Genomic DNA, 10,293 nt, shown 5'->3' with positions numbered 1-10,293 from the left:
CTCTCTCTCTCTCTCTCCCTCGATTTTCCCCTGTGAGTAGAACGTCAGCGCTTTTACCTACACGATGTGTATCAAATTCAACATCTATTCCTTGAAGAATCTACTGGTGGTAGTGGAGTTTCTTTAAACATAACGAATACACTTGCTTTTGTGTACACGCGATATACATTACATTTCAGATCCTACCGTCGTTAGATGATTTTCTGTTTTTATTCCTCAAGTCGGTGTACACCAGAGATTTCTTATAAATGGGAATTCCACCGTTTTAAAACGTTCCTCGCATTTACAATTTTTAATTTTATATAAACTTTAGGAATCATAGATACTTTTCGTTAAATACGACCAGCGACGTGAAACACGTTTACTTCATGATATTTCCATTTGTATACAGCGTAGTATCTAAAGAACGAATGTTTCTAATGATCAGAAAATCGATGATTTTTTCGCAAACGTAGGATTTAAAATATTTAGAAGGTTCGATTTGTAGACGTGGCAAATAAGAGCCGAGATAGGAAACAAAGTATAAACTTACTTGTAGCTCATTTGTTCAAGCATATCGAATAAATGGTTCTACTCTTCCCATTCTCTCTTCCAGCTCAGCAAACTTCTCCCAACAGAATCCTATGTACATAGTCAACCACAGAGTGATCATCAGTGACCACACTTTGGAGAGTCACGAAGCCACCACAAAGTCTCTAGGATTCGACGTTAAGGGTCGACTAGTCGCATTTATCAGCATTGACAGTCCACTTCGAAATCCGGGATTCTGATCTCGAATGTTGGATGCCTAAGGGACGACGTGGCTACTTTGAAAGGATCAAGACTGAATCAAGAAACGCAACTGTCAAAACGGATACGAACGTATTGGCAGAGGATCACGATTTCATAAAAATTGGAACATAACGATGTCGGATAGTGAAAAGATTATGAAAATAAAATTGGATTTATTACGTCGTACGTAATAAATGACATCGATGTATACCTGTGTTTGTTTATTAATAAATCGATTAATATCTGCTGGATTATATAGAAATCTTAACGAATGAATTAGACGATATAAAAATTAAAAAGATTTGACGATCGAGCATGAAAAATAATTGTGAGGGATAGATTGTAAACAGTATTAACGATTAAGGATGCTATTCCGTAAGAGTACGAGGAATCGTAGTAAAGCACTGGCAATTTCTTACATCCTTACAATTCAGGATAACGAGTATCATTTTCTCCTCGAGAGATAGAAACGCCGGAACGAGAAAGTAGCATTCCGGCGAAGGAGTAAAGAGATATAGGTATATACTGATAGAGGCAAACGGAGAGACGGAAACGAAATTGTTAAGAGCGAGAAAGAGAGAAATGCAGAAACGCAAGAAGATCAAGAGATAGAACAATGGAAATTTCACGTAGGTGACATCGTCAAGGGTCGAGTGACCACAGGTTAAGCAAGCAAGACTCGTTACTCTTTAGTAATCCAACATCGGTAAGGCAATTAACCTCGAGAAAGAGAGAGAGAGAGAGAGATAGATAGAGAGAGAAAATAGAAATTCTATTAGGACGTTTCTCCTCAATGCCCATCCTTATCCCTACTCTCTACCTATTCTTCCATCGCTCTTTTAACAATACAGGGTCTACATACATAGCTCCGTACAGTAACCCGCGAGAACACAAATATACACGTCCACCTAGAAAATGTAGGTACTAGTTACACGGACATTACTCGCTATAGCTACGACGTTGGATGCCATGTAATATCTCGTGAAAGACACTTCTCAAAAGAACCAAGTGTCCCTCCCGCACACTCTCTCTTTCTCTTTCCCTTTCTCTCCGTTCGTCTGTTTGTGAAGGATCACAATATCCTCCTATCCGTTTTAGAAATATCCGGCTGCCGCCACTTCGCCTTCTGCAGCGACCGGAAAGATAATAAAACTTCGTAGCCGTCGGTCAAGTGTGTTTGTACGTGCATACGTACATGTATGCATGGCTATGCTCGTGTATATGTATCTTCGATCTCAAAGTATTCTTCTCCTCTGACTCTCTTCAAGGATTTCTTCGCTATCCTTCTCTTTTTCTCATCTTTTCTTCCTTTCCTTGTATACTCTGTCTTCTCTTTCTTCGTTTTCTCTTTCTTCTTCTCTCTCTCTCTCTCTCTCTCTCTACCTCTCTCTCCTCCTCTCTCACTCTATTTTGTTTCATCCTAGTCTTCCCACGTTTGTTGTTCTTTTATCCGTATCTACAGCTTTCGTGAATCTCGACTTAGTTATCTGTAATTAAGCTAATCCCAACCACGAGACTTTAGCTACCCAGAAACGTGGTCATCCCAAACACGGGCTCCCACCGATTCGCCAAAGCCTTTAGACCCTTTCTACGAGCAACCCTTCGGATAGAAAATACAAGAATATACACACAAACATATATAAAAATAGACGTGGATGTGTCTATACCGATAGGGGAGGAAACGTGTAGTAAAGTTTCGTGTAAGTATCTCCACTCGCAGGTTGCTGCCACGCACCATTCTCTCTCTTTCACCCTTCAATCTTTTTCTTCCTTTCTTTTTCCTTTCTTTTTTTTTTCTTTTTCCTTCTACTTCGAAGAGAACTCCAACCGGCCACAAAGCTCTGCTTCTACGATTCTCCTCGTCGAATTAATGGAAAGCCACCTTTATTACGGTTTTATCTAACAACGCGACCACATCGTACAATTTTCCCAATGACTTTTCACTATCCGATATAAGATTCTACGATCGATTTGAGTACGCTATAATCACGATTAGTTCTGCCCATTTCTTTCCACGATTATTTGCCTATTTCATTTCCTTTTTTCTCGATGAAGCAATTATTACTATAATGTGCAGATTAAAACGCGCCGATCCCGATCGTATCTAATTGCTAAGTAACGTAATATAATTATAAATCGAGCCGGATGTTACGCGTCAGTTTGTAGAGTACGTCATAGCTATATGTGCAATGTTCAACCATCATTTCCACGGTTTTGATCGCTTAACATCGATCGATTAATTACCATATCCATATCCTAATCGTATTGCAAGGAAATTGCGCGTTTCGTTATAATCTATTCATTGAATAGATTCGATGTATAGATTCGAACGTATTCGGTAAATCGTTGTACTGCAAGATGTTCTTTTTTTAAACGTTCATATACGACAAGTATATTGATATCTAACGTATAATCCTTTTTAAGAATCATTCATCCGTTTTACGTTCTTTTTCCTTTTCTTTTTATTTTTCTTTTCTTATTAATTTATCCCCGAATATTCTCATTTCCTGTCGAAAATCGAAACTCGTTATGGCCAACGTATTATCTCGGAACTGCGGATTGTCGTTCGCATAAAGTGCATGTGAAAGATATCGTAAGTATTAAAAACAGATTTTACATAACGTTCGTAATACCTTTTTAACGAATAATCTTTTGCGATTGGAGAAAATGAAGAATGTATCGCTCGTATCTACATATGTATTCGCTTTTTTCCTGCAATTATCGGTACCAGACTCTGGCCGATGCATTAAAGACGATAACCATTGAGCCGAGCGGATGAATATGTCGGCCCTTCAGTATCCTAAATCCTCTCTTTGAGCTCTTACAAATGAGTCCGTTTGAAAGTCTATGAAGAGATATCGCAAAAATTCACAAGTTTCTACGAGCGATTGCATTAGTACGATTCGTCGATATGTTCGATCAATTTCAATGCATGTTTCATTGTCTTCGAAATATATACCTATACCATTCCATAACCTGGATATGAATAAAATCCTCCTATCAATATCGTTTACGATTTATCATTGGGATCTGTAATGGAAATCGGAAAAGCTCGAGATTCGAATGTCAAATAATCCTAATCGATTTGAATTCATCTCTTTCCTTGGTATTTGATCGAAGTTTATTATTATTGCTATTATTATTATAATTATTTATTTCTAACGACAGTTTCTCTTTCTTTTTTTTCTATAACATAAGTTATTTTTGTATAAGGTAATGTTATGTTAGAATTTCGATCAGCATCATATTGGATCGCGTTACATTGTATCCATTATGTCAATGTTAAACGTCCTTTTATACCCGACTGATAATCTTGCAAACGACAGGTACAAATGAAAGACGTTTTAATCGAGGAACAAGAGCTATTGCGCACAAAGCGTTCTCGTCCAAGCGGATTCCAATTATTATCAGTTTAGACGGAAAATATACGCATAGAAGTATCTGATCCGCGAAATGACGATTTTCAGGAGGGAATGGAGAAGGCAGATACGATAGAGGACGACGTTACGAACGATAATCGTTGATCTAAAAACGACGAAATAATCCTGTGCCGTTCGTTGTAACATTGTTTCATTCAGGAGAACGAATACGATCCAGTCCCATCATGATTATCGCTACTCAACGAGTCACTATGATCATTTTAATCCACAGACGTATATATATGTATGTGTATGTGAGTGTGTATTTGTATTTATAGATGAATGGGATACGTTTATTGTTCGACGAATTTATGACGCTTTACAAAATTGTTTGAAATCGTTAATACGTTCATTTTGAAAGGATCAAAGGATTTTCTTGTTTATCGACTGGATACCACTCGAGTTTTCTACATATTTAATAAGAGAGCTTGTCTCGGTTCGGACATGACCATTCCCTAATATCAAACCTATATATTGTTTTTCTTATACATACCTAAAAAGAATGATCTCTCAAGAATTATCTAATATGATTCTACACAAATTCCAAAATCATTGATATAATCATACGGCAATCGAATAATGGCAACGTTAATAACCAATAAGAATTTACAGATTAGACACCATGAAAAAGACAAAGAGGAGAGAAAATAATGAAAGAGTAGTAGCAGTTAGTAACGAGGGAAAAGAGAGAAATGAGAAAAGAAAGAAGAAAAAAGAAAAAAAGAAAAGAACAAGAAAAAAGGAATGTAAGAGAAGTAAAGCCTATAAGGAATGACTCGGTGTCGTAGTGAATTAGCGGTAAGAGATAGACCGAGAAGGGGAAATTTGATGAAGGAGAATGAAGGGAGACGGAGAGAAGAAGGGAGAAGAGAGAATGGGAGGGTTGTGTCTTTAAAATTCGAAGTGAGTTAATTTGATTATCGCCATAACGGGCCGCTGTGAGAGGGTGAGGAATAATCCAGCTGTATAACGACATCGGCTTAGCTATTGCCCTCGCGTTTCCATTGCATGGGGGTATGTGGCACAAGCATGGACGGAGGGTTGCAGAAGGAGGGCCAGCTATACTGATTGGCCTCCAGCTGGGGCAGCAGTAAACATTCTCTCGCCTTCCCGTCGAGCCAACGGAGTGTTTTCCCTCTCTCTCTCTCTCTCTCTTCCTCTCTGTTTCTCTCTTTCTCTCTCTCTCTCTCTCTCTCTCGCGCGCGCTCGCTTTCTCTCTATATCTCTCTTTCTCTCTTCCTCCTTCTATCTCTGTCTTGCTCGCTCGCTCGCTCGCTTTGCCTCTTTCACCCCGTACCTTCTCGATTCCACCCTTTTCCCTCCCCTTACGAGCTTAAGCCCGATTTAATGGGGTGGAAACGCGCGGCTCGATCAAGTTGTATTCAATTATCCCTCCTTTCTCTGAGCCACCGTCGTCCCGGCCATCTACAGAGTGTCTTGCAAGAAAACTCACTCTCTTTTCCCCATTGCGTATGGGACATCCTCTGATCGACATGAACAACATATTGCTACATCCTTTAGAACACTTTTTCCAAATTCATATTATTGCAAAGTTTGAATATATTCGATTAGTTAATTCTCGATAATTTTGATGTGAAATAAAAATCATACGAATTTAACTCGTAGAAATGTAAATATATAAAACGCTTTAAACCATGCACTGATGCAATAACTTTCACGTAATACTTTCGATGAACCCGTGATATTTATAAATAATCATTTTAACAGTAAATAAATTTATTTATAAGTATAAAGTTCGTAATAATTATTGTAAATAAAGAGAATATTTTTAACTTCGCATCACTTTTTACATACCTACCATATATACTACACACGCACACTACCGACCCCAAATTTGCGGATGTATCCGTCGACTCTCGTGAAATTGATCGTACGAATGTGGCACGAAGTAAACAAAAAAAGAAAAAGAAAAAAAAGAAAAACCCGATCGATGAGCCGAAATAGCCCAATTAGTCCGGTTTGTTAGATAGAAGAGAAGACAGAAAAGTAAAAGGAGACAAAGAAAGAGAGAAAGCTTCGTAAAAATGTCAGCGTATAAAATAAACATGACGTGTAAAATTTACCAAAGCAACAATTTTCTAGGAATAAATCAAACTTCATCGAAGAAACAAAAGAGCTGCGGAACATCCATTTCTGTTTCGTTCTCTCAACGAAGAAGACAATATTACTTGACATACATACTTACATACGCATTTGTACACTCACACACACTCACACACTCACACACACACACACACACACACACACATGTACACATATATAAATGTTAAAATACAAAATCGAGAACAAATCGTTTCACTTCGGTCTCACTCCCTCGACATATCCCAGAGCTCGCTTAAAATTTCCAATCGAGCACGTAAAACCGTGCGAGAATAAATCGATCGTCGCGGAAACTTCGTGCAATCGTATTGCATTAACTGGCGCATTAGTAAAACGACGCGGAAGAAATGAAATGAGAAAAAAAGAAATAGATACAAAGGGAAAGGAAGAAGGAGAATCGAAAAGAGGGATTGGCCGTATAGATGGCCGAGCAATAAAGAGACGGCTTCATCGGTTAGAGCTCGTTCGGAAAATTCATCGTCGTTTCAGAATTCGAAAGATTTTGGAAGGTTTCGAGATGCTTGCTGCTGGACTCGCAAGTCGACTTTGCGTCTGTCAGCACCATCAGCAATAACATCACGCTTTGTAATGATTTCATCATCTACGGCAATTATTCGCAGCTGAACACAGTACGCGTAGATATACCAATTTCGACCAAATACACTCTATCTCTCTTTCTCTCTCCTCAAAGACACAAAACCAAGGGCGTTCCTTCAACTCCCTATTCCTCCTCATACCTCCTCACCTCTTTGTATTTTCTCTCCTCGATTCTACGAAGTATGCTATATCTATTGATATACCTATTCTATATCTAACCTTCATACATATACATATGTACGAAAACGCAGACAATCGCAATCATGCAATACGTGCTACGTTCAAGTACACACGCGAATGAAACGTCCGTGTGTATAGGTGCGCATTCGGGGTGGCAACGAAAGGGGTTTGAGAGGGCCATGGAGCTCTGCAGCAACTGCGCCAAACTTCGAATTAGCGCCGGCGACGAACTTTGGGATTTACAGTACAACTGCGACCTCCGTGGGTGCCGCTACTGAAAGAATTACACCATCGTTCGAGACACACCCACGAAAAGGAGAGAAACACAGAGATAGAGAGAGAGAGAGAGAGAGAGAGAGAGAGAAGGAAGAAGAGAGAGAGAAACTGGGTAATGCATGCACGTATACCCTAGCAGCTACTATCCAACCCTCCATACTCTATATTAACCACTTTCCAACTAAACTCACGGCGAAAAGCTCGCCGATATCTTTGCAACTTGGACGCTTCGATGGCACCTTAAATCGAGCTTTGGAAATTCGTTAGGAAAATTGTGCAATGGAACTTTCTGAAATAATTCTGAATTTTCTTCAAATTGATCGAACAATAGAGGCATTTATGTATTTTACACACTAACACATATATATAATATATAAAAGATCGTTTAATGAAAAAAGAAACTCCCATAATCATTGTAAAATATTTATCGAATTATCTCGTTGTTTAAATAATGACTACGAAAGATAAAAATGACTTATGCTACTTCAATTATCGTTTTATGTGTATGATAAATGATCGAAAGAATGTATCGTCCTTAAAAAGACAAAACGAATTCGAATAAGAGACGATGAGATTTCGAAAGAAACCGAAGAAAAGAGAAGAAAGTTTGACGCTACTCGAATTACCTTGATTATCCGGATTATACAAATCCGTCACTTTAAGTTCGGATAACTCGGCGTATCCAAACAAGCCAGGATCCTTATCCGAACACGATCTTACTTGAAAACCCGGATTTGGAATGCAGATCCAAGGTAGATGCGGGAAACTAAAACAGTTTCGGTCTGGATATTTCTATTACGAAGGATCGTTCGCGAACGATATTGTTGATCGAAGATCGAGATGACTCTTGCTATTTGAACTATAAATGCGAAAAGATTATTTATACATATGTATACATGTATATTTTTTCTTCTCTTTTTTTCATTTTATAAAAAACAATATAAAAATGCTCATCTTCATCGCCTCTTGTTCTACGATACGACAATATTTATGAAAGATATCATATAGAATTACAAAGAAGTGATATCTTCTCGATTTAACGAGATTAAGAAACGATTATAAAATAATCAATCAAATCCTTTCTACTCGTATTCCTGTTGACTTTAATTTCTACGCGCTTATAGATACGCATACCCATAATACCCATTATAGCTATATCTTCAAGGCATGTGTCACCATGCACGATGTATTCTAAACGCGAGAGGATGATAAATTGCGAAATTATCGGCGATAAACGTCGATTAACTGGCAGCCGGTCATTTGCATTTTCGACGAGCACGCGTCCCGACGGCTTCGCCAAACTCTTCTCCGAACTATATTTTAGAGGCAAATTAAATAATGAAGCGCGAGAATTGACACGGAAAATATTTTCTTTCGAATCTCTTCCGCAAATAAGGAAAAGTTTTTTTAAGCGAAACAATATTTATTGCTCAAACGAAAAAACCAATATATACCAAGAAGCCAAAAAAGTAAGCTTTACATCGAGTTATTTTCATTCATAATTATTTTCTACCATTAAATTTTAATTCAACGATAGAATTAATCTGAAAGATTGCATATCAATGGAATAGAAGAAATTCATTCATTAGCAAAAATTCATTCATTAAATATTTGTAATTATTTTAAAAAGCTTCCTCTTTTCTTCTCTTTTTTTTCGACTGCGAGAGAATAAACAATTTTCGAGGAAATACAGCGATCGATTATTCCCGGATGAAACAACGGGTTTGAAATATTTGATACGGTTGGAAGTAATACGCACTATTTATGTCGGGGAAAGGTAGGAGAGTTTGTTTTAGCGAACATCGGAGGATATAGACGTATCTACGAGGGTAGACTCTTAACCCAGGGTGTTTGGAATTAGCGGTAACGTTGTGGAAGTTAGAGATCGGGTCAGCCACTAAGAGAACTTTGGCTGCTGTCCGGAGCTTAATTCGCGAAGGCAGCCAGTTCGACCATGAAGACGTCTCATCGGCAGCTTATCGAACTTGGACAACTACGCTTCGGTTCTCTGCCATGGAGCATCCAAAGATAAACATTTGGTTCTCGCCAAAATCGGCACCCGTCTCTACTGCTTTCGCTACGCTATATGTTTTGATAAAACCAAAAATAAATGATAAGAGCAAGATAAATGTACGCATATATTCTTTTTTTCAAGAAACGATCGGATAGAGCTATCTTATCGTCAATGAAATAGAATGATTTAAAATAATATTAATTTAATATAATTTGATATGATTGATTCAAAATAATATTAATTTAAAAAACATGATAATTTTATATAGAAGCAAATTCGCTCGATCTGCCAAATAAAACCGACTTAGTTTGACGTCGAAAAATCGCTTCGTAATCTTCCTTCGTGGAAAAAAAATATGACCTGCATTATGCCATGTCGTGGAGACGATCACGGACAATGAATAACGGAGGAACAAGGAATTGAAAGTAATTACACGGAGGAAATAAGGTTTACCTCGATCTCGGTTATTATTTTAACGGCGACTCCGAATGCAACGACAGAAGGAAGATCGATAATGAGCGAAGACGTACGATCGATTATTAAACGATACGGTAATAAGTGATTAATCGAGCTTGCAATTTTTATGTCAAATAATTTAAAATGAATGTGTACCTAACGAATCGCAATTAATTGATTCACAATGCATAATATAGAATTCCACCATTGAGACTAAGTCTTAAACGCAAAGCAGCGGTTTCGCGCGATAAACCTGAGCGATAACCTATAGAGATGTAATTTATGACCTCGCCTTTAGACCGTTTCCAGTCTGTTTAACTAGATTTCTCTGTCATATAAATCGCACTCTCGCTATTCCGTAACCACGCTCGAGTAATCTCTGCACCGAGCGGACCAACCTAAACGTTATCTTCGATTTCATAACGAAATGTAACATTGATCCACGATTTGTAAGCACCA

Source organism: Vespula vulgaris, chromosome 21 (genome assembly GCF_905475345.1).
Source record: "Vespula vulgaris chromosome 21, iyVesVulg1.1, whole genome shotgun sequence".
In the NCBI taxonomy this organism is placed as follows: domain Eukaryota; kingdom Metazoa; phylum Arthropoda; class Insecta; order Hymenoptera; family Vespidae; genus Vespula; species Vespula vulgaris.
This window is presented reverse-complemented; position numbering follows the sequence as displayed.